Genomic DNA, 26,368 nt, shown 5'->3' on the forward strand with positions numbered 1-26,368 from the left:
AGCTGGATATGTAGAGCTTTTAGCCAGTTTCTGGCTATCTGACTTGGTGGACAAGTAGCAATGTAACACTTACCTAAGTAATGGGTTTTTTTAGGCTTATCCAGCTATCTTACATACCAGGATATGTCTGAAATGCACCACTTAGAGATGGACAAGTAGCACTTTTCAGACTTATCTGGCTAAGTAGAGACTGCTGCTACTTAGCTGGATAAGTTGGAATATAGGTGGATAAATACTGCTATTTAGCCGGATAAGTTCAAATATGTCTAAGTAGTGGCAAAGGCTCTACTTAGCTGGATAAGTTGGAATTTAGCTGGATAAGTGTGCACAAATGATATACCTGCAAGTTTGTACTTCAGGTTTTAAAGGGATAAGCGAGTTAATTTTACTCACATTGTTTATATGCATTTACCCACCATAAGTTGCCTTTTACATGCTTAACTCAGGCGATTTTTTTAAAACTGCGCATGGCAATGAAATAACCAATTTTATCGATTAGGTTTACCAGCTCAGCCAGCATCTGCAGCTCATTAAGACTCCCTTGGCTCTTCAGCCTGTAATCCCCCCATTTTACCAAGACCCTCCCCTCAGTCACTTTTTTCACTTTTACAATGTTTACGATCACCCTCTTGATATTGAGCGGCAGTAAATATAAGCAAATAAGGTGCCACATTTACATGCAAAAACTGCTTACAAAATAGCAACTTACTTGCGTAAATGTCGGCCCCTCCCCGGAACGCCCTTGGTCCGCCCCTTCTTTAAATGTGTAAATTTACTTACGGACCCTGATTTATGCGTGTATGTTGAGGTGCTCATTTTTTGGTGCCTTGGACTATTTGTTACTGTTGTTGTTGTTTGCCCCTTTCATGTATCTTGGGGAGTTCATACCACTGTGTTGGTGCTTCTTTGTCCCTCTCTCGGAGCCTTGGGGTGTTCATGCCACTATTGGTACCAATTTGCCTTCTCACGTTCATTGCCTTGAAGTGATCTCCCCACTATTTGTGATGCTTTGCCACTTTTTCAATTCTTTCGTCAGTTCATGTCACTGTTTATTCTGCTTTGCCCCTCTCAAGATGCCTTGAGATGTTAAAGACACTCTTCATTCTGCTTTGTTCCTCTTAAGGTCCATCGGGCCTTTCATGGCACTGCTGGTGCCATTTTTCCCCACTCTTAGTGTCTTGCAGTACTGTTCTCTCTGCTGCTTGCCTTCCTACAGGTTTCATTAAAACTGGATAGGCAATCCCAATTTTAGAGTCCAAGACATTTGCTTTTCCCATTGAATTTAATGGAAACTAATTAAATAACATAATGACATAAACAAATTATCTTGGGAACTGAAATGAACAAAATAAATTAAAATGGCAAACAAAACCGAAATTGTTTTCCATGCACATCCCTAGCTTTTGTTATAGTGCTGCTTTTGATTCTGTGTGGTGTCTTTGAGGAATGTATTTTTGAATAGAAAATAGTGTGTATGGGCTAGCCAATGACTGTTAGAGTAGGTGAACAAATGGGCATGTGAAAAGAGTATATATGTGGAAGAGAAGAAGGAGGAGAGGGCAGGGGGCAGATGACATGCAGGGAGAGAGTTTCAACATACAGATACTGAAGCAGTCTCAGTTGGAGTCAACAGTGCTAGGGCATACTCTTCAGTTTTGATGAGAATGAAGATCTCATGCAGAGTCTAAGAACTAGGATGTTCTTTTTGGAAAAGACGTCCATTGTTATTAAAAACAACTGATCAAAACATATCACAACTAAAGTTGTCATTTGGGGGTGATCCAAAGAACAGCAGATCATTGTAAGGGACCAGATCTACCAAGGACTGCTAATAAACAAGATCAACGAGATCAAAACATATATGGCAAAGAATGAAGAGGTCTGCCATCTTCAATCATGTTCATGGCAACAGAAAAATGCCTGAATGTTAGCCTAGGACCAGAACAGCTCAAGGGTCTTTATAGGGTCCTAGATATAGCTGTGGCACTAGCCTGGGAGGAAGCAGGTGAGAATTTTCACTTTAGCTACACACAGACACATACATGGGATTATATTGCTTCTAGATTATGCTAAGGGGATGGTAAACTGTGTTTCAGAGATCACAGGGCCCCTTTAACATTGACAATGCCTCAAACTTTACACCACAATGTATTTCTTGGGTTAGCTTTGTTAACTATATAGGTTCTTAGGGTATAGAGACAGGAGCATAAAATACTTTACACTATATTCATGCATGGTATGCATCAAATGCTACAACATTCCTTAAAGGCACCTCCTTTCTTGTCTACAGGTCCTAGTATTTAGATCATTCAGAATGTGCTTCCATCTTTGGCAGGTGGGTCTTAGGAGGGAGAATCTTTATTCACTTTGGGGTCAATTCATTGTCCATGGATTTATGGATTGTTGACTGCACAAAGACTTTTAAGAAAATTTTGAAGACTTTATATTTTGGCAGGTGTTTTCTGACTGCTGAGTTGTGTCGCACTAGGTTTTTTATTTATAACTAGGAGAATTTAAGATTTGAAGTTCAGGATGAGAAATTGGTCATTTGTGTGTTATTTTAATAGTTAATTTTTTGTATTTGTTTGGTTTTGACAATTTTATGTGATTTTATGAATGTTTTATAGTGAGCCACCTAGAGCAGTGTATGGGCGGCATATAAATTTGTAGAAATGAAAAAATAAATAAAAAGCCATTGAGCAGTGAAAATAACCAACTCATTTTAGAAGACTTTTTTTAATTGAATTGTCACCCATACCTAACTAGCTAGATTTGGTTGAAAATTCATCTAAATCTAGATGGGCAGGTGGGAGCAGTCTCGTATCAACTTCGTCTCCCCCTGTCTCTCAAGATTCACAACACCTTCCACGTCTCCCTACTGAAGCCTCTGGTATTATCATGACCTTCCAGCATGCCTCCGACTCCGCAACCTGTTGCCTCTGAAGATGACCTCACTTATCAAGTCCAAGAGGTCCTAGATGTAAGGAAACACAGGAAGAAATGGGAATACCTGATAGTGTGGGAAGGCTTCGGCCCCGAGGAGAATTCCTGGGAACCACTGGCTAACATCCTGGACTGGAATTTGCTGGAGCAGTTCATAAGAACATAAGAAATTGCCATGCTGGGTCAGACCAAGGGTCCATCAAGCCCAGCATTCTGTTTCCAACAGAGGCCAAAACCAGGCCACAAGAACCTGGCAATTATACAAGGACCATGCAGCTAAACCCAGGCCTCCAGGGAGACGCCCTAAAGAGGGGGGTACTGTTGTGCTCCACGGCCGTGGTGCCCCACGACCGCGGCCCCTACCTGATTCGCGGCGCCGCGCGAGCCCCAGGGGAGGGCTCTGACTCGGGCCATCGTACCCGCGCAGCCTCCGGCACTGCCCATTGCAGGGGAAGCCGTCTTGCTTCCCCCCAGCGGTGTCTCCCCTCCGCAGGGGAAATCCAAGATGGCCGCCACCATGCTTGGGCATGAGGCCACGCCCCCTCCACAGAATTAAAGGGACCCATCCCTTTAAATGGCCTCACCTGTTCACCAAGATGGAACAGGATCCAAAGTTCAAGGACTCACCAAAGCAAGCAGACTGGACAGCGCTGGAGGACGTTGCCAAGTCACTGGATGAGCAGAGGAAGCTGCCTTTTATACTTCCTCTGCCCTGGCTAATAGAGAACAGGTGAGGCCATTTAAAGGGATGGGTCCCTTTAATTCTGTGGAGGGGGCGTGGCCTCATGCCCAAGCATGGTGGCGGCCATCTTGGATTTCCCCTGCAGAGGGGAGACGCCGCTGGGGGGAAGCAGGATGGCTTCCCCTGCAACGGGCAGCACCGGAGGCCGCGCGGGCGCGATGGCCCGCGTCAGAGCCCTCCCCCGGGGCTCCTGCGGCGCCGCGAATCAGGTAGGGGCCGCGGTCGTGGGGCACCATGGCCGCGGAGCACAACAATCATTTGGTCCTTTTCTGCCATCATTTCTATTTATTTATTTTTAGATACCGACATTCGATCTCACATATCACATCGGTTTACAGGATGTTTCTATGTTTCAGTCAGCAGCATCTGCATGAATGCACATTTATTTCAGTACATCATTTCGAGGTGGCGCCAGCACATCATTCAGTATGTGCAATCACATTAGGTAGGTTGATCATAACATAGAAGTCCCTTTTAATAGCCTGCCATTCTGTTTTGTTAGTATGAAAATACATATAATAGAGCCTGTAGTACTTGCACGAAACACCTGGAAAAGGTAGGTTGCACCATTGCTGTGCTGGACTGCGAAGACATAGAGACTAGAAAATCCAGTAGCTCAAAAGCTTGACAAGGCTAGATATAACATGAGACTGTCTGCCAGATGATACACATCTTGCACAGTCTCCTCATAAAACCATAAGATGTTGTCTGAGCTCAACCTGTGAATTAGTGTTTCTTTTGGAAGTTCAAGCAGAGTTATCCTGGACTTGAAAATCTTGGGCCTACACTACCTGTGTTCCCTCCTCTGTAGAGATGGCTCCTCTGCCCTCTCCTCTTGTCTGTCTCTCTGTTACTTACCTCTCTTTGTTTCTCCCCTCTTCCTCCCTTTCTCCTATTTCTCTTTTGTGCTACTAGTCAGAGAACGACAAATCTTCATGCAGCCTAAAAATGGGAGCTTCCGAGGTGTACCTTTTATTACCTGATGAATTGTACTTCTTGCAAAATAAGGCTTGTAAGAATGACAAAAACGGTAGTTTTCATGGCACTTCTCAACTTAACAGGAGTGCAGCATTCCTTGCAATGTCTAATAAATGCAATAACAATCATGACATCTACTGATATTTATAAAACTCTGCTATCACAAATTTCATATAACATTAAATTAAAAAAAAAAAAGACAAAGGGACTTTATTTTGCATAAGAAACAAAACAGTTGCCCATTCCATTGACAGAGCTATGCACTTACCATGGCCATTTGCATGCTTATTTTTTGGGGAGCTGTGCAATTTTATTAGTGTGTATATGTCTCCTTGAATTTAGAAACTGCTCACTCATCGAAAAATAAGCATGTAAGTGCATGAGACAAATGTTTCTCTTAGTTAGCTTTTTAAACATTTAATTTTCTCCATTTTTGAAAACATACCCAAGCAACATATGACTTCTAGTAAAAATATGTCTCCAAGCATTTAGCTGCAGCAAAGGGAACTGCAGCAGTAAAGTCACATAACAGATTATGTGAAAAGTTTGAATCTCAGAAATTGGAAACAGCAAAAAAAAAAAAAAATGTCTCTGCCTCTTGATCTTTATTAGGCAAAATGCTGCAAGGGTGCCGTGTAAAAAGAGTTGACTCCTCCTAAGCTGCATAAAGCGACCTAGTAGGGTGCCAATTAAATCCTGCAGTGCGTGCCTGTGTCTGTGCATGTGCGGGTAATTCTATGTGTATGTGTGTGGGGGGCTGTGGGTGGCCCTGCTCAACATTTTGGTGGATGTTTCATTCCCACCCCTTTTACTACGACCCTGGTCAGACCACTTTTATGCCTGTGACAGCTTCATGAAGCACAAAACATGGAGCGATACATGGCATGAAATTGGCAACAAAGCCGAGCAAAAGAGAGAACAATTCTCTGGCAGGATGTGATCACAATATGGCTGATTGGATCTGGAAGCAGATGCCAGCAGAGGGTATTGTCCCAGTGAGTGAAAAGACATGACCTCCGAGATACAGAAGACAAGGAAGCCCTCCTTATGAACCAAAGGGGGAGGGGAGAAGAGGTGAAACCAATGAATAAATCAGGCAGTGAAAACCAGAGAGAAAAGAAAATGCTAAAGAGGACTTTTTTTTTTTTTATGGGGAAAAGGGGCAGTTCAGTCGGCAATAGCTCTACCTCCCCAGCTAGCTAAACACTTTCTCAGACAATAGCTTTTTTAACAGATGGGAGTCTTAGTGAAAGAGGCCAAAGTTTTCTGCAGGCAAGAATCCCTATTTGTTTAGTCTTCTCAGGCAGGTGTCTGCAGAAAGGCAATCCAGCAGGTTCAGTGTCCCCGGGGGCAGTTTAGCAGTCAGTGCATCACTGGTGGTGACTGGTTCTGCTGGCAGCAACAGATCATGCCATGATCGTTTGGAAACTTTGGGAACAGAGATGAGCCCTGATATTTTAGTTTGGTGCCATTGTCTTAACCGGGTAGGTCTTGCTTGCTAGGGACAGGCAAATAGTCTTATGAAGCGATCTCTGCCACAGAATGAGGCACAAAAGGCACACATTGGATCTCTTCCATTGTTTTCTTTTTCTTTTTACTTTTTGACAGGTCCAGATTGATTTTTTTTTAAAAAGGCATGATTAAAATCTCTACAAAGACTATATACTTTCAATAGAATGAAAATTATCTTAGGAACCTGAGATAATTTCACCTTTGTTGTTTTGGCAGGCTGAACTCTTTTTTTAATGACCTCCCGGCTAGCCTATGAAAATCCAAGATTCCATACAGCATACTGATTGAAAGGCATGACTGTTGTAGGAATGTGTTTTTATAATAACGTCTTCTGCGCAAACAGGCTTCCAGTGTGCTTGGCAATAACTGAACTCCAGCAAATGGTTCCAGCCACACTTGAGATGGAAGTGATGAGGGCTGATGAAATTTATAATTTTGCATTCTGATTACTTTGCAACATTGACAATTAATTTTGACAGATAGCTTTCTTTCTTAAGACACACACTTTTATGATAAGTATTATTTTCCATAGCTTTGAGTTCATTGTAGTCTTTCATGAATATACATAGTTTTTTATTGGCTTGAGAAACTATACATTATTCCTTGTCTATCTAAGAAATAAAAGTACATTAAAGGTAACACAAGCATTAATGTGTGTTTTAAGGTTTGTGTTAATTGCAAGCGGTTAATATACATAAACCAGTTTGTGTTAGTGTTAAAGCAAAATCTATGATAATGAGGTAATGAGATGATAATGTTTACAAAATAGCTCATTATCTATTAGTACAGCAAAAATGTACATGCATTAAACATGTAAAATGTAACACAGACACAACCCCCTTTCCCCACACAGACACACACACTCACACACACCTTATGAAGGTATAGTTTAGTTTTTACATTACTGTCTGCCTTAACACACATACTTTCGCTCATGTACTTTACCATCTGTGGTAACACATGCCTCATTTGCATTTTATTTACATCGACTATTAATATGTGTTTTAAACACTGTGCTGATGTAATGACAGATTAGTACAGCGGTCTCTTTGTTGGAGGAATGTTATAACTGTAAAACGTGCACGAAAGCTAGAAAATGTAGGGTTATGGACGCCTCAGCAAATTTCATATAACATTAAATTAAAAAAAAAAAAGACAAAGGGACTTAGCATGCTTTTATAGGGACACCCCTGAATTTGTGCTCTTTTCCCATTCTAGTTCTACAAGATGTTTTGGGTGGGGGAGGCCAGGGCGTTATTTATTTTAATGTTTTCTTGGACCTGTTGAGAAGCAATGTGATTTTGACCTTCTTTATTGATAGCTGATTAAATTGACTGAAGATTCTTTACAGCACTTAGATGTCAAATACAATTGATGAACAATAATGAAGAATAAAGTTTAATAAATTTGTGACCTCACTCTTCTAGCAAAATCCTTGAATTTATGGAAGCCAGTTCCTTAACAATTGATCTCTTTCTCCTTTTCAATTATTCACATTGAAGAAAGTGTAGTCTTTCTTCCAAATCTCTATTTATCTTAAACTTTAGAATGGTTACCAGAACATACAAGTCCCAATTCTCTTACCTCTTCTATAGTCTTCTTAAATATCTTAGATCATCTTCTAAAAGCACCAGGTTAGCAAGCTCCTCTCAAGTGCCGCACTCTTGGGTCAGTAGAAAAATAACTCTTGAACAATACCTTCAACTCCTTCCCTTTAGTAATGGACATGAATCCATTCCTGAACTCTTCAGGCTCTTCCTAGGTGAAAGACACCGCTTCTCCCAGTGGTTTGGAAAATGGGTCCCTGGTACCAAGCGCACTCACTCTCGAAAGGAATAAAAATAGACTTTGACTCAAAAGAGGGAAAAACAAGAGACAAGAAGAGTGGGAAAACTTCCTTATCTCCCAAAATGAGAGGATAGTCCTTGATGAAAAATCAACTCAAAATTGAAACTCCTCTGCATTGGTTAATTATTTCTCTATCCGCCTGAGATCAGACAGAGAACAGCAGAATCTTCCCAAATAAATGTGCCAAAATGGGAGGTCTATTTGGTGGACAGCTACATTTTTAAAAGGAATCCTTGAATGGGGTTACCCTTTGAGAATGGGTTTCTGGGCCCATGGGGAAAATGTCCCTATGAACCTGAAAGCCCTGTGGCCAGATTCAAAATTGCTCTCTATGAATACTGGGAATTTATAAAAGAAAGATGATAGCTCAGAAAGATGAGCTAGGCATGAGAACCCTGGTATGCTTTACTTGAAATTGTTACAGAAAAATACAAGAATGCTTAAAAGGATGTGAACACCAAAAAAAAACCCAGCTTGTTTTGGTCGTTTGTTTCAATATAAAAAAAAACTTTTTAGTTTGGTTTATTCATTCATTTTGGCTTATTTTATTTATTTTTGAAAGTAGTTCAACCTGCACCATGAAATTGTCCTGAGACTTGCAAAGTTTAATCTGCTGAGAAATACTGTGCTCTTCAGTTAGTTGAACAAAAAAGTCACTGGTGCATGGGAGCTTAAAAAAGATGCATCTAGTATTTCTGCTCCATTACACTCTCATTAAACTGAAACTTTAAAGTACTGCTGAATTTTGTTTCCCATATCTAGACTACCAACTGAAATATAAAATATGTCCTTCTACTACTAGTAAATATATCCTTATTCAGAAAAAGCACCAAGTATACCAGCAGAAACTTTGCTCTCCTTCCTGCAAATCAACAGTGAGGTGGCTCCTATGCAAAAAGGGGTAGATTTTAAAAATTTGCGCGATCGCATACTTTTGTTCGCGCACCAGGCGCGAACAAAAGTACGCTGGATTTTATAAGATACATGCGTAGCCGCGCGTATCTTATAAAATCCGGGGTCGGCGCGCGCAAGGGGGTGCACATTTGTGCAACCTGTGCGCGCCGAGCCCAGCGCGCGCTGCCTGTTCCCTCCGAGGCCGCTCCGAAATCGCCGCGTCGCTCCAGGCACGCCCCTGACACGCCCCATTTACAAAGCCCCGGGACTTACGCGCGTCCCGGGGCTCTGCGCACGCCGGCGGCCTATGCAAAATAGGTGCGCCGGCGCGCGAGGGCCCTGCGCGCATAAATATGGCCGGATTTACGCGCGCAGGGCATTTAAAATCCGTCCCAAACCTTATTTATTTATTTATTCATTTAAAACTTTTATATACTGACATTAGTGTACCACATCTATTCTTAGAACTGAAACACTGAATAGCAAGAAAATGCTAGATGGTTTAAGAAGTGTGTTCTGTCAATGTGTGCTCGCATAGTCCAATCAACAGTGAAGTAAATATAGGAACACAATCTGAGAGGAAACACTCTGGGGCAAATTTTCAAAATATCACGAAATAAAAGTTAGCATATATGCGGGTAAGTAGCATCCAGTCAGGATGTATTTTAGAAAAGTTGAAAATACTTGTGTATTTTCACTTCCATGTGCATATATACACACGTAAAACAGGGACGTTACTGGGCAGGGCCAACATTTATGCAGATAAGTTGCTATTCTAAAAGAAGCTTATGTATAAACATTTTCCAGTTTACTTGCTTACATAAGAACATAAGAAATTGCCATGCTGGGTCAGACCAAGGGTCCATCAAGCCCAGCATTCCATTTTCAACAGAGGCCAAACCAGGCCACAAGAACCTGGCAATTACTCAAACACTAAGAAGATCCCAAGCTACTGATTCAATTAAAAGCAGTGGCTATTCCTTAAGTACACTTGATTAATAGCCGTTAATGGACTTCTCCTCCAAGAACTTATCCAAACCTTTTTTGAACCCAGCTACACTAACTGCACTAACCACATCCTCTGGCAACAAATTCCAGAGCTTTATTGTGCGTTGAGTGAACAAGAATTTTCTCCGATTAGTCTTAAATGTGCTACTTGCTAACTTCATGGAATGCCCCCTAGTCCTTCTATTATTTGAAAGTATAAATAACCGATTCACATCTACTCATTCAAGACCTCTCATGATCTTAAAGACCTCTATCATATCCTCCCTCAGCCATCTCTTCTCCAAGCTGAACAGCCCTAACCTCTTCAGCCTTTCCCCATAGGGGAGCTGTTCCATTCCCTTACTTTTATACTTGCTAATTTTCTGACATAAGTGATATTAAACATGTTTATTTTGTAGTACTGACTGGATGGGAGGTCTGGGTGAAATGGGGGGAGTTCAGGCTGTAGAACCAGGAGGGTCTTGATGACCTGGAGAAGGACTGGGAGAACTGGTGGACTAATTGGGAAAACTGGTTAATTTCATTTACACGCACATTTTGTAAAATTGGCAGTATATGTGCACAAATTTTTAAAACAGGTAGGAAAAATCTGTGCATTCAGTGCATTGATATACTGTAAGTGGTTTCAAAGCATTGCATGCATTCACAGTTAAGCCTACATACATGCATATACTGCAGGGTAGAGATGTACATATTTTATAAAACACACGTATATCATACATAAATGTTATAAAATACTTGTGTAGACCTGTTTTAGGCCATATACGTGCATATATGCTGCCGCATGCATTTCTTTGAATGTTATCCTCTTCACAATATATTTATTGTTCACCCTTGTTATAGAAAAACTGATTTACCAACATCAGTGAAAAGGAGAAAAAGACTTCAGGTAACCAAAGTGAAAGCAGCCAACTTACACTGCATGATTTAAAACAGTAATCATCAGCCTAAAAATCTTTCTATTAATTAAAACATTTCCAAAGTTAAAATCAATTTTTAGATGTGAAGACTTATCTTGAATGAATAGCATGAACTCTGTGTTAATATTCTTCAAACAATCTGATGTGGCCAGCTTTTGCCTTGCAGCTACATCAAGAATCATCTTTTCTCTTTAAAAAGTAGGAAACCAAGATAATATTGTGTACATTCAAAAATCTACTACTGAAGAAAGCTACAAAAGGACTCGCTCATGGACATGCTTTCAATCATTAATTCTCTTAAAGGTGAATTTTGAAAGCCCATCGCATGAAAAAATTAGGGGATGTGCAAATATGTCGGGCCAGTGTGCATCAAGCAGATTATAAAATCAGGCTGGATATGCTGCGCGCACAAATGAAAATTTTCCAAAAAGGGGCTGGGTATGGGTGTGGTTTGGGTGGGGTATGGGCGTTCCGGGATTTTAACATGAAATTTGCACATAAATAATTACCCGTGCGCTGAGGTCCCCTGTAAGTAGTAAAACAAAAAAATATAGGCAGATCAGCGCAGTTTTAAAGGTTGGGGCTAAAAGGGGAAAGGGAGGCTAATAAACTAGGGGGGTTTGGAACTATCCCTTAACTGGGTGAACTGGGAATGAACTGGGAAAACGGCCAATGGTGTTGGCGTGCATGACTTTTAAAATTCCCCCACTTATGTGGTAGAAGCAGCATTTGCGTGTACAAGCACGTGTCCACTTAAAATTGCAGCAAATGTGCATGTGGCCAGTCTAGTTTATATTATGAGCGCATATACAAAAGGATGTTATAAAATGGGCACGTCCTTGGGCGCAGGTTGTCGATCTCGCGCACTTGTGAGCCGGTTTGAAAGTTACCGCCTTAGTGGGAAATCGCCTACTCCATTTATTTCAGAGAATGAAGATGTTTAAAACTAGAGAAGTGCATTTGAAATAAGCAGTTTATCAAACAAACAACAAAATGCTTTGACTGAAGGGATTGTTAAACTGTAAGGTGAAGTTTCAAAGAGATTCCATGAGTAAAAAATAATATATGTGTGAATGTAGCATGTTTGCATAAACTGTATATGCTATTTTATAAACATTGAGAGTACATGTGTATTTTAGGATCCATGTGTATATTTTACCAGGGTCGAAAAGGGGAGATCTAGGAACTTTCTTTTGTGGGCTTCAGAAGTACATGTGGTAATTTCTATATTGTAAGAGATATACGCATATGCATTACTGAACTTCTTTGTACCCTTTTACACTGTTGATTGACTTGTGCAAGTGAAATGAGACTTGTCTTCAGTTTTAGGTGGGAGGTCTAGATGAACTAGTACTGATTCAGGATGAAGTGCTAGAAGATTTAGGTGACCTGGTGGAGGTATCAGTGAACTGATGATTCCAAGTATGCACGTAAGGAATTTCACTCTGAAGTAACTGCAAATTTACATCACCACCTCTAGCATCACACCTCATAACTTCCAGGACTGTAGAATGCAGCTCTTCAAATTCATGCCCCTCACTCAAACAATGCTGCACCAATGGTGCTTCTACTTTTTTACACCTCAGGGCACTCTTGTGTTCAGTCAAATGTGTTTTCAATTGCCTCATGGTTTTGCCTATATACAACAATTCACACGGACACAAAACCACATACACTAGTTTGCTTGACAGACACGTTGTTCTCACTTTCGGCTTATAGCTCCGTAACTTCCGCAGGGGCATATCTCTAATAGAATGTGCTTGTGCACACACTGAGCATGAATTGCAGGGATAGTGACCTACCTGCTCCACACCCTCAGTAACCTCCCCTTTATAAAATGACCACACCACATGATCTTTTTTGTTGCTACCCAATTGAAATGCTATCATCGGTTTCGCCTTGAAAACTGAAAACAACTGCAATACATGCCAATGTCTTTTAATACTCTTTACCACTTCCTGAATGGCTGGGGAGTATGGTAATACACAAGTCAAGCTCTGTCGATTCTCTTTCTGCACAGTGTTCAATAGCAGCTCCCTATTATTCCAACGTGCTCTTTTCATAGCTCTATTTAGTATTTACTACCTTTAATGGGTAACCCCTCTGCACAAACTTTAACCGCATATCTTTTGCCCTTGTCTTATACTCTTGTGTAGTGGAACACAAGCGTCTTAATCGCAAGAACTGTCCAAATGGAATGCTATTTTTTTAGGCACCGAGGATGACAACTATCATAATTCAGCATAGTATTTCGATCTGTTGGTTTTCAATAGATTGTAAAAAAGAACTGATTCTCACATATAGATATTTGTATATCCAAAAAGGGCACCATAGTATCCCCAAAATGGTATGTAAACTGCAGGGAGGATCACAGGAATTCAACCATTCCATAAATTGTACAAACATTTCCCTTCACCCAGTCCACAATATGAGGTTATCATTAATGAACCGCCTCCAACGCATTATGTGCCTCATATATGGTGAATCTTGCACCCATTTAGTACAAACTAATTTACCTTATAGGACTTAGGTGAAATATTCTAGGGTTCAGAGAATACCACGTGGTTTGCGTATGATAAAAGGATCAAGGTTGTATGCTGAGCATGATGAATTTGTCCAGAAATGGAATCAAATTTTAAATAAGTGGTCTTTAGACCTAATGTCCTTAGTTTTTGTACGGGCTAAATTAACAGCAGAAAATTTACAGCGAGAGAAGGAGGAGTTGTTGCAGAAAATGAAGGCTCAGAGCACAGAAGAAGTGTTTGAAACCCATTTAAAGGATCTACAAGGCACTATAAATAGTTTTTCAGAGGATATTAAACAACAGAAAATAAAGAAGTTTGTTAGAGACTAACATGATTATTAAAAAGGCTCTATATATTATTGGATGAACCCTCAGTTGAAAAGAACAAGTGCCCAAAAAAAGACTTTTGATTCTAGCTCTGTTGATACATCGGGTGATGACATGCCACGATCAGTGGGGAACGAATTGGTTGGGATGGGACAGCAAGCTTCTTTTTTAGGCTCCAGACAGGATCGGAGGGTGAAGTTCCAATCCAATGACCAAGAGATGCAAAGTGGTCAGAGATATCAATGTCAGTGGACAAGGTTGCAGATGCGGGGGTCGGACCCGCAAAGATCTGCTGTAATAAACTTATCTCATAAATCACTCATGAGAGATCATGTAACTGTGCTTAACAAAGGCCTTTCATTTGTCCCTGTGGTAGGGTTTGACCATTTTGAGGTATGTAAGTTCTTTAAAAAATTTGTAAGAAAATTATGGTTGACTGTAGCTTGATTATTCTCTCCTGTGTGAGGAACACTCTGCCTTGCCTCGAGTCGAATCTCTAGCACCAACTACTGCAATTCTTTATTACGTGGTCTGCCCGCAACTACGATCCGGCCATTGCAGGTCCTACAAAACGCTGCAGCGAGAGTTCTATTGGGGACTAAAAAAAGAGATCATATAACACCAATCTTAATTGCCCTTCATTGGCTCCCGATCGAATCCCGTATTCATTTTAAAGTGTTGTGCATTCTACACAAAATAATATACGGAGACCAAAATGACTGGCTAAAAGCTGCCATACGGCTACATACCCCACAGAGAAATCTTAGATCAGAAAAATAAAGGTCTCTTTCTCTTGACTATTCTGTCTGTAAGCTCTGCAAGGTTAAGTCATTTCACTAGCGGGTCCAAAATTGTGGAATGAGTTACCCTTTGAATTAAGAATGTAATCTGATTTCAAGGCTTTTAAAAGAAACTTGAAAACATGGCTGTTTAGCATGGCTTATAATGGAGCTGTTTGAGACTTGTCTGCAAACTATTTATCTCTTTTTATGCTGCTAGTTTTATAATTATGTTTCTATTTTATCTGCCTTATATTTTACCTTGGACTTGTATTTTTTACTCTATGTGACATTTTACTTAAAAATCTGTATTTTATTCTCTTAACTTTAATATTCTCTTGATTTTATTTCGTAACTATGTATTTATTCTTTTAAATATGTAAACTGTTGTGATGGTATGTCTGAACGACGGTATAGAAAATTTGCTAAATAAATAAATAAATGAATGAATAAAACCAGTTGGTGGAATTGGCTGAAGCCATAGGTAAAATTTTCAATGTAAATGTCCATTGAATTGCTCTTGTAACACCCGGGTGGGATGGATCCCTTACGTTGAACTCATGGGCACATAGAAAGAGAGGTGAATCCTATCTGCTCTCAGTTCTTCACAGATAGCTTAAGTTCTGTTAAGATTTTGCCTGTATCACAGCCTTATTCTACATTCTTGACGTCTCCCTACCAGAAGAGGCCCTCAGTAAGCCTCTCTACTAGTCTTGCCAGGCTTCTCCTCTCTGCTTTTGCCACACACAAGTTCCGGCCTTATGTAAACCTGTCTTGCCAGAAGCTTCCTACCTTCTCATGTTGTCGCTTCTGGCTCCATGACCTGACCTCTGTCTTGCTCTTGTGGCCTATGGGCCTTCTTTCTTGTGCTTTGCCTTGAGGCCTTTGGGTCTACTTCGTCTACATCCTTGTTGCCTGTGGGCTTAAGTGTTCTTTGTTCAGTGTTCCCTTGTCTGCCTTGTTTACTCCTGCCCCAATCTGCCTTGTTTGGTCCTGTCTTGCCTGTACCAGAGTCTTGTCTTGTCTTTTCCAGAGCCCTGTCCAGTCTTACCTGTATTAGAGTTTTTCCTTGCCCTGTCTGATCTGTGTTTGTCTTGTTCCAGGTCCAAGCACTATATCAAGCCTTGCCTTATCCTGTTTGCCAAGCCAGCCCTACTTTTTCTTCAGCTACAGTCTCCAGCCTTGCCTTGGCCTGCTTGCAAATCTGCCTGCTTTGTACTCTGCTTGCCAAGCTAATCCTACCTTGTCTTCAGCCACAGTCTCCAGCCTGCCTTTTCCTACTTGTCTCCAGCCTGCGTTGTCCAAGCCTTGCCTGTGTGGACTCACCACTATGATTTACTGTTGCTGCAGAGAACTACTGGCCCCCAGGACCCTATGGGAGAGGGGGCTAGCTAGGAGGAAGACCGACCCTGTCCTTGTTCCAAGTTCTGCCTTGTCATCCCGTGCTGCTCCCCACGTAGGTGTCCCTGGTTTAAGAAGCCTTAACAGAATAGACTCAGGGAGCCATAACAAGTTCTCTGAGTTCCAGGGCTCTCTATGGGGGGAAGCTTAGCTCCAAAGCCCTTCTGGATTAATCCACATACAAGTCCCTTCCTTAAATTTCTGTATATTGCATTAGAAGTGTCTACAGTGGTAGCAGCAAAAATCACTCAGAAAAAAAAGAATATGGTTTCCAACTTATTTACTGATAGTTGATATTTTTAAATGCGGATTCTTTACAACTCTGAGATTTTAAATACAGCTAATGAATAATAATACAGAAGAAAGATTAAAACATTTGTGACCTCACTCTTCTAGTAAAGTCTCTGAATTCTTGATGGAAGCCAGTTCTTTACTATTGGTTTCTTTAACCTTTATGTTACTAAAATGTATCCAATTTCTCCCCACTGTGGTGTGTTTATAATAAAGTCCCAATTATTGATCAGAACATAAGTCCCAATTCTCATGCCTTCCTGAAGTCTTGGTAAATATGTTAGATCTCCTTCTGAAAGTACCTGCGGGCTCTCTCCTCTCAAATACAGCACAACTGAGTCAGCAGCAACAGAGTTCTTCCCCCAATATTTTTTAACTTCTTCCCTCTAGAAATAGATCGGAATCCTTTATTCCTCAGGCTCTTTCCAGCTAGGAAATTGAGTCCTGGGTACCAAAGGCGCACAACTCCAAGTGGAAGAAAAATTGACTTTGACTCAAAAGGGGAAAAACAAAACAGAGACAGGAGAGGTAGAAAAACGTCCTAGTCTCCAAACAGGCAAAATAGTCATTGAAGACAGATAATTCAAAATTGAACCTCCTCTGTCTCGGGTCAGCAGACAGGTCTGTTCCCTGGAGGAGTGTCAGAATGCTGCCAGAATCTTCCCTACCCCTTGATCTAACCTTATACAGGGATGCACCAATCCTCTGTGAAGCAGTACCCAGGCTCTCATAATGGAAAGTCTCCAAAAAATGGCTTAAAAGAATAAAATTCAATGATAACTGAGTCAGGCTGTCCTGCTGATCCAGAGAGGGCATAAACAGACAATTCCTCTAAAATAATGTAGGAAAATTAAGAGACAGGAGTCAGAAAGCTCCTGGCCTCTGAAAGGATAACTGAAAACCCATGACCTAAGATAGTGCCTGGTGATGATAAGCTGCTGGAGCACACCATCTGAGTCTTCCACATGGGTGAGCAAAAATGCAAGTTCCTCTTCACTAGATCTCTCCAAACCTCACCAGCTAGTTAGTACACTCATTCTGGTAAGGAAACCAAGGGTTCCTCACACTCTGATTGATTGAAGCTGATCATAGGATTTGTTTTGAGCCTATCAAGTGGACACTGATTGGTTGTTCATTGGATATTGATAAGCTACTTATATAAAATGCACTTCTCTAGGATTATATGTCTCCTTTCTCTGAAATAAATGGAGAAGGCAATTTTGCAATAAGAGAATTAATGACTACAAGGACACCCTTGAGTAAGTCTTTTAGTAACTTTGTTGAATATGTTTGTGAAATTATGCAATGAGGTCCATTTTCAGCCGCTGCATGGCTTGGCTAGTTAGCTGAATAAATGTATCCAGCTAACTAGCACAATATATTCTGCGGCATGGCTGCACTGCTGAATATACCCAACTATCCTAAAGTTAGCCATATTGGTTAAGCGAATATCGGAATTAACCACATCATTTATACGGCTAACTCTGGGCCAGCACAAAATGTCTCCTGCCCACCCCCGGAACACCCTTTTCTTATCCGACTAAATTCTAGAATTTAGCTGGATAAGGACTAAACATTGCCAGGTAAGCCATTTAGATGGATAACTATTATATTGACCTCAATATAATTTTTAGTTCCTCCTTTTTAGAGTCTAGAAATAATCCCTGATGAAGCTGCAAATTGAAACCCTGGTCACCTCGTTCTGCTTGAAGAATGTTAACACACAGGATCTCATTCACTAAGCTGTATTAGGCCATTTACCATCTGAAAAATGCTGCAAATACCTCGCGTTATCTGAGCCCCAGCACAGCCTGTATAAAAATGAGCTCATGCATGCTGATGAGTCCATTACTACCCTAAAGTATGCTAATCAAATTAAGTGGCTGTTGCACTCCTGCTAGCAGGCGTAGCTGCGAGCAGGCATTTACCTTTGTGGCAGGAACCGCCACCGTTCAACCTTGCGGCCCGGAGGCCGCTGACGTCCGCCCTCTCTCCAGGCCGCGGCCCTTGATCTTTTCGTGGCCCGGAGGCCGCTGAGGTTGCCTTGACCCCTCTGAGGGAGGGGCCTCCACCCTCGACTTCTCTTGCAGCAGGGAGCCGCTCTCAAATGTCTTCCCGCGGCCTGGAGGCCGCCATTGTTCCGACACAGCAGGAGCCGTGCTGGGGCTCTCCCAAGTGGCAGGAGGTCACCGACTACATTCTCATGTGGTTCGGAGGCTGTGCCACGGAAGAGTGCCACTTGAGTGCTTCCCCATGTGGCCCGGAGGCCACTGACATTACCGTCAGTGGCCCGTCCCCGTAGGGAGGGGCCCTCATCCACGGCCTTCCTTGTGGCTGGAGCCACTCTCAGCCTCGTCTTCGCAGTCTAGTCATTGCCTGCTCCGTCTCTTGCTCCTGCATCTTCAGCAGCAGCAGGGCCGCTCTCCAATGTCCTGCTCTCCTTCATGCTTCCTTCTCCTTAGGTGTGAGGCCATGTCTCTCTTCCTGTTTTAAAGGGCCAGTGAAGGAGTGGCCCATCTGTGACATCACCATGGGAGTCACCTCCTCAGCCCTACAAAAGGACTCAGTCGTCACTTCTTCGGCTTGGCAAGGGGCTAGTCCTCCCTAGGACTCCTTGTTCCTGTTCCTGCCCAGCATCTCTCTATGTTCTTCGTGGGATCCTTCGTTGTCTGTGTTCTGGTCTCTGCTGATGTTCCATGTTCCAGTCCTGATGTTCCGTGTTCCAGTCCTGACGTTCCGTTATCCAAGTCCTGATCCAGTCCTGATGTCCCAAGTTCCCTGGTGTTTCTCGTCTAGAAGCCTGTTGTCCGTTGTCAGGTCCCTATCCTGAACAGTTTGCTCACCTGGATCTAGTCTCCGGCTGACTGCTTCCTGGGAGTAAATCCATCCTCTGGTGTCTGCTTTCCTGGTGGCTGGATTCCTAATCCGGCAGGATTTCCTTTGAGCACTGCCCGGACTTCTTCTAGTTGCTGAGTCCTTTTACCTTCCAAGTTCCTCATCTGAGTCTCCACGTTCTAAGTCCCTCGTCTGAGTCTCCAAGTTCCAAGTTCCTCATCTGAGTCTCCACGTTCTAAGTCCCTCGTCTGAGTCTCCACGTTCCAAGTTCCTTTTCTGAGTCTCCATGCTCCAGAATCTTCGTCTGCCTTTGTCTCTTGTCCAGCCTTCTGCCTCTGCCATTACCCAGTGGCAGGTCCGGAAGTAGACCTCCGACCACTCCGTCGGAGGACTACTCAGAGACCAACCTTGCGTGGTTGGCCTCACAGAGGCTGTGCAGGTCGGTGGGGGCTTGGGCTACCGGTCTCCACCCAGAGGAGTGGAGACCGGTAGCCTCAGTGCTCTTGGAGCTCCTCTCCTGGTTCTCTGAGGTCCAAGGGCACACTTCTCCCCAGATCGGGAGCACCCCCTAAAGCTCCCTCCTACGGATTCAGAACAGTGGCTTGCTAATAAAATTGCAAGCCATGTTTTTTTTAAAATTGAAATTAGAAGTTCTAGCTAATTTTTTGCAGGTGCAACAAGATATAAATGCATGTCCTGATGCAGTGCAGCCTAGCCATATATGGGAGACTTGGGCCTGAGAACAAACCCCCAAGTAATGTAAACATTCCTGGGAGTCTGCAGAGAACCTCATCCCATCCCTCACTGCCTTTGTTTTTGATGAAACTTTATAAAAAGCACTGTTCCTGCAGGATGGAAGCCAGTCCTCCACCCCCTCTCCCATCATAGCCCCCCAAACCACCTTTTTTTTAAATAAAAATGGCCCTGGGGGTCCAGCAGACAGCCCCAGCTCCCATCACCCCTGGACCCCACCTCTTTCACCAGAAAACTCCTTGGTGGACTAGTGGACTTATGCAGCTAAGCGGTGGCCAATATATTCAGCGGCTGTTGCTTAGCCGCATAAGTCACTTATGCAACTAAGAAGTTAGTGACCTAATTTGTTGGCATGTAGTGGGTAAGTTATGCGGCTAACTACCGATATTCAGTCTTAGCTGCATAAGTTATCCGCTAAGTTAGACATGTCATAGAGCAGGTATAAACTTAGCTGGTTATAACTTATATGGCTAAGCGTAGATACTGTATATAATGTATATTCTGCAGTTTAGCCGTGCCAGATAAGTTATATTTACCTAAGTTACTTAAACGGCCAGTTTTGAATATTGACTTCAAGGTCCATTTCTAGATGGTGGGACATACTGGTTCACAGGAAATAAAAGACAAGCCTGATATAGTTATTAACCAGACCTCTGATGATGATATATTAATGCACACATTCCATGCTATCCTAATATAAAGATAGACTTTGTGGAGATGGAATAGCAGCAGGGTCCAGGCAGATCCAGTCCAGGTTTTACCCACAATGTGAACTCTAGGGAGAAACAGTGGACTGGATCCTAAAGTCCAAGATAGATCCAGCTATTATCCCAAAATACAGATATCCCACAAGTGGCAATATAATATACATATGTAAGGTATACGTATTTAGGCTAGTAATAACAAACACACATATTTGCTATCTATTTTAATTATGTACACGTATAATTTTTATTTGCGTATACCTGCTCCCTATATATGCGCACATGTGTGCAATTTACGTGTGTTTGCTGATATAAAAGAGTTGGCACTCACAGCATGTCTTCCCACTTGTACAATGTCCTAGAGGAGTGGAACATTTTCAGGAAGCCCACCTTCATACCCAGGAAAGTAGACCTTCTGGTCCCCAGCATTTCCCGTATGGCCCCCAGTCCAGGAGAATGGGGTTCTACAGTAAGGAGATCATGTGGGAGAAGATCCGCCACAGAGTGAATGCAGTATTTCACAACTTCCGCATATCAATGAATTGAGCCACATGTGGTGGGACTACCGATGGCTAGTGATGAGGAAGCAGACCATGATGCTAGCTAAGGGGATTGACAGCCAGGTCAGCTTCACCTCAGCTGAACGGTTGGTGCTGAGCACCATTTTGGAAGCAGCTGTGGGAGGGGTTGGCCGATTGGACAACTCCTAACCTGAACACCAGCAAGGTGAACATTGGATATAGGAAAATCTGAAATAGTTTGTGTATGTAATTATTTATAAAATGTATTGTACCATTTCTTGATGTACTTGGTCATCATCCTGTGACGGTCCTATGCACTTTAGCCAATGAATACATAAGGCCTTCTGGCCTCTCACGTTTTATGGACAGGGTGAAAAGTAGAGTATTTTATTAACTATAATGCACTTGTAAGCAATGAGATTTTCCTGTTCCTTAGTCAAACTCTCTGTGACACTGTGAGCAGTCTTTGGCATGCCAAATGACAGATTCAGTCTGGACTCTGGCTATCCTTCTGAGTTTTTAAAATTAAGATTAACAAAACCCAAATCTGCCTACTTCAGCAGTGCTGGAAATAAATATTGCAGCAGTTTACACAAAGTCACTTAGCAAAGTTCCTGCTTTTTCCTGGCCTCACCAAGGGCCCTCCATCCTTTCTGGGCCCTGCCCTTTTAACCTTCTTTCCAGGGGAAACTCCCTGCAACCAAGATTCCTTTGTGAGCTGTAATAAGGTGGACCAGGCGTTTACATTTAAGGAGGGTCTAACATGCAGTCCTTTGTATACCCTCCCTCTCAAGTCGACCTTATCAGGTGTCATGGCCCACATCGCTATGGGTCTAGACTATACAGACCGCAGCAGATAGATGTACCTTAAGAAAGGGTGGGCATTCTAGAGCAGTTATCTTTGCCTGTAGCAGCTGCCATTCTCCTTGAGTCCAGGTCTTTTTCAGGTGCAGACAGGCACAGAGACACAGAGAGTGCCAGAGGCCAAGGCCAGAGTCAGGAACAGGAAACCAGGAAATTCATGTGGGACTGGAAACAGGATCATGAAACCAGTGCAGGGCCCCCCACTGACCAGGCACCAGAGGAATGCAGAGCAAACTCTGTGTGGGCTGTCAGACCAGTAAAGGTGAGGGCTGGTGAGCTTCCTTATATACTGCTATCTATTAAGAGCCACACCTAATGCTGGGCTAATAGGTGACCTTTGGGGGCGGTCTTACCTAACATTTCTTTTCTTGATATTTACCAGAGGGACTGCATTACTTCAGAATCCCTGTGGCTCTGTTGCTAAGTCCCCAGGCCTTCAACACCCAAGGCTGTAGCTTCAAATCCTGCTGTCCCTGACATCAGGTTGAATATCTGCTTTTACCTGGGTTAGCTCCCAGGAAAATAAATCACCATTCCTATTTTCCTTTCCCACTCTGAACTGGGACCGGCCATTTCTTTTCCTATCAGAGGGTACAGTCAATATGGGGCCCCTTAGCCCAGAGTGTACCTTCCTCTTCCACAGCTGTTCATGTCTCCAGCCAAACTCAAGGGGTGTGGATTGCTTAAATTGTCCAGGGTTACCCTCCCCCATCCTTTTTGGGGAATCCGTTAAGGGTTCCTGGGAGATCTGACACATGTCACCAGGCAACGTTGACACAGTGAAGTCCCTGGCAGATTCTGGGACCTCACAGATTTTCTTTCCCATTGCTGCCTCCAGGATGTGAAGATCTTTGACTCTGTGCTATCTATGTTCTCAACATACTGTGGAGAGGATTCCAGAGGTGATGTCTCCATGCAGTCTGGGCTGGCCCCCCTGACCATAAGCTGGCCCCCACAGAGTCTAAGGCTTGGGATTATTGCATCCCAGAACAATGGGGTATGGAAGCTTGGGAAGAATTCCCACTTCTATGTAGGCTCGCCCTGCTGAGGTCATCAAGGGAGAAGAGAGTCTCCTCTCAAGAGAAGGAGATGCAGGCCATTCCAGCAGAATGGCAAATCATTAAAATCAAAACCACATTGGTGGAAAGAGCTGCACTCCCAATGGAGATCACATGGTCTTCAGGATGCAGTGAAAGAGGAAGGGCAGGGCTTCTGGGAGGTTGTGAGGGAGGACATGAAGGGTATGCAGCAGGAGCTACGGGACTTTCACCAGTTAATAGATGAACAGACTACAGTGAGGAGGAAGATGCTGTAGAGGATGCCTCCCTGGCAGCCACAACCCTTGGCAGCTCCCAACTATGGGATGGCCTACTGGATTCAGCCACCACCTGCATTTGCAGCAACACTGGGCTGGATGGCCCCTCTCCAGGTCAGAGCTCCACCTGTACTGATGCAGGCTCTACCAGGTTCTCCACCAGCACCCATCATGTTACCAGGTCCTGTAATGATGCCACCACCATCTCCACGCATTCAGCCTGCAGCATTACCATTGCCATGACAACCGAACGATGTTCCCACTTCAACGATGGAACACATAGTAAGGGAGACAAGGCCTACCACAGCCAACATCCACGCTTCCCAGCTAATGGAAAGCAATGCAGGTCTCTCCAGCAGCCATGTAGACGTGCCACTGCTCCCTGGTCCCATGCCCTTCGAAGACAGTGTAAGCAGTGGCAGACACCACAGAGAAGGAGCTCCAGAATTGGACAAGCAAAAGCTGTCTTTCCCTAACACGAAAAACAGGGCAGTCAAAGAAGCCGTACATTTCTGTTTATATAATAGTCATCACATAGAGCAGTATATTTCAATAAATGCATGTTCACCCTCTAAAATGTCTTTTTGCACATGTACTTTTGTTTGCGTGCATGCATACATACGCGTTTGTGGCCCCTTTTTAAAATACTTGTTACACATGCTTGGGCCACATACGCGTGTATATGGCCTATTTTACGTGAGCAAGCCTTTGCAAATTTGCCTTCATATTCTTTGAATATAGATGAGTAAATGTACCAGGTAACTTTAAACCTTACCTGCAACATTCAAAGTCGTATCTGACTGAAGGTAGTCGGGACATTTATCCTAGTGAATATCCCTGATAACTTATCCTGATAATTTATTCTTTAGAAGGATAAGTTATCCATTTTTCAGCTTTATAAATATTGGCCCATACTGTTTACTACCCTAAATGCATCCCTCTTCCCCTCCCAACTCCCAAGAATGCAACATTTCATTCTGGCTACATGTATATTTATTTTGTAACCCTACGTTTACTTTCAGCCATTCTGTGGGGACAATTTACAAGCAGGGGAAATCTACCTGGATACATTTCTTTGAAAGTTGTCTTCGTGGGGCAATTTTCAATAACCCACCTTGCTGCAAATTAAGAGCCTGTTTATCAAAAGCATTTACATGCTTAAAAATGTGTTTTTCACATGTAAATGTTCTTTACCCATGTAAGTGGGCTTTTGAAAATTGCTACAATATATGCCATTGAATTGTCCATAGGATTTGCCCATGTAAGTGCACTTTATGTGGGTAAATGGCTTTTGAAAATTGCTACAATAGTTACATTTACATTTGAAACTCCTTTTGAAAATTCACCTGTATGCATACACCTTTAATGTGCAAACTTTTAGCTAAATTACAAAAACCCCCCAAAACAAACTACCTGGTTAGTTGTTTTTAAAAATGAGTTGGCATAAAAGCATGCCTATAAAGAGTGCACCCACTGTACGGGTAGGTGAGTGAGAAGGGGATCAGAGAGCACGTGTGCCATTTAACTCCCTCACCCTAAACGTGCCCCACGGAATGTTTCTTTTCACCCCAGATAAAAAGTGCACACGCTGCGGGAACCTGCCCATGCTCTCAGCTGGATTGAGGAGGGCAATTTTGGGCTAGATCACTTTAACCAGTTAAATATTTATTTACCCAGGTTAATGGCTTTGAAAATTTCCATCCATGCACATAAGCAGCATTCATACTTAGAAGTAATCTATTTAAATATTTAGTTTTGAATATTGACCTCACGGTATTTATGTATGTATAAGCACATATATACAGTATACCATATATAGCAGGAATGGCCAACTCTGGTCCTCATCAGGCCTGGGTTTCAGAATATCCAAAATAAATATGCATGAGATGTGTGCCATCAAGGATGGATTTGCATATCTCTGATATTTAGGAAGAGGGCGATTTTCAAAGGGATTTCTGCAGTAAAAAGCATTTTGCCCACTTAAATCACCTGTCAGGAAATTGCCCACCCGATGTGCAAATATAATTATGCACACAGTTCCATTAGGCACATACTTTGACCCAGGGGCAGCGGAATGCCTTTTTGGTTGGGTGGGGCCAACCAAGCTCCTCCCCCCCCCCCCCCCCCACCAACTTCACCTGTGCACACGATCTCTGGCTCTCATATGCATACACACAAACACACAGGCTGCCATACACATGCACGTTCAGACACAGGCTCGCTGGCTCTCATACACCCGTCCTCTACAGTCTGGCTTATCAGCCCCAGAGGTCTTGTTTCCCAGCCTTCTCTCCCCAGCATTCTTGCTCCCAAGTTTCCTCCCCCCCTCTCAGCCGCCCACTCCCCAGCACTCTCGGTCCCAAGCCCCCTCTTTCCCCCTCCCCTTTTCAGACCCCCACTACCCAGCAGTCTTGCTCCCCAGCCCCCCCCCCCCCTACTCCTCAGCACTCTGGCTCCCAAGCCCCGTCTTCCCTCTCAGACCCCAACGGTCTTGCTCCCATCTCCCCTTCCAGACATCCCCACTCCCCAGCAGTCTTGCACTCAGTCCCCTCTGCCCTCCCAGACCCCCCTCAGCAGTCTCGCACCCCAGCCGCCTTTCCCCCAGCCCCTCCCTCCCAAACCCCCCTCCTTCCCAGAAATATTTCCCCAGTCCCCAGCAGCCTTCTTCCCCCTCCCCTACCTCCCGTACCTCCTCACCCACAATCCCCCTCTTTCACCGCAGGTGGCCAATGCATTATTTCCTTTTTGCCAGTACTGGCATGAATCCTCCCCCCCCCCCCCCCCACACTCACCCTCCATGCTTCAAACATTCAGATGATTGCGGCCTTGCAGCACAGGCTGCTTCTTTCTTCCTCGGTTGTGGGCATCATTCAGGCGCCAGCAGCTGGGAGGGAGGAAGCAGCCCGCTTCAGGCGCAGGGAGGGAGAGTGAGGGGATCAGGGCGACGCTGCAGGGATGAGCGGCAGAATGGGAGGAATACGCCCTCCCACCGCCACCAATGAAGCTTCTCTCATTGTCGGCAAAAAACTGGGGGTGGGGAGGCAATGGCTCCAGCGGCCACCCCCTCCTCTTTCTGACACCTGTGCTTTGACCTGCATTTTAGTGATGGTAATCTCTAGAAGGCGTTTAGGTTTGGGGGAGAAAAACTACACTCACAGATTTGAAAAACTACCTGCAACCGTTTTGGCTGGAAAAAAAATCAGCCGCAG

This window comes from Rhinatrema bivittatum, chromosome 1, assembly GCF_901001135.1.
Source record: "Rhinatrema bivittatum chromosome 1, aRhiBiv1.1, whole genome shotgun sequence".
Lineage (NCBI taxonomy): Eukaryota > Metazoa > Chordata > Amphibia > Gymnophiona > Rhinatrematidae > Rhinatrema > Rhinatrema bivittatum.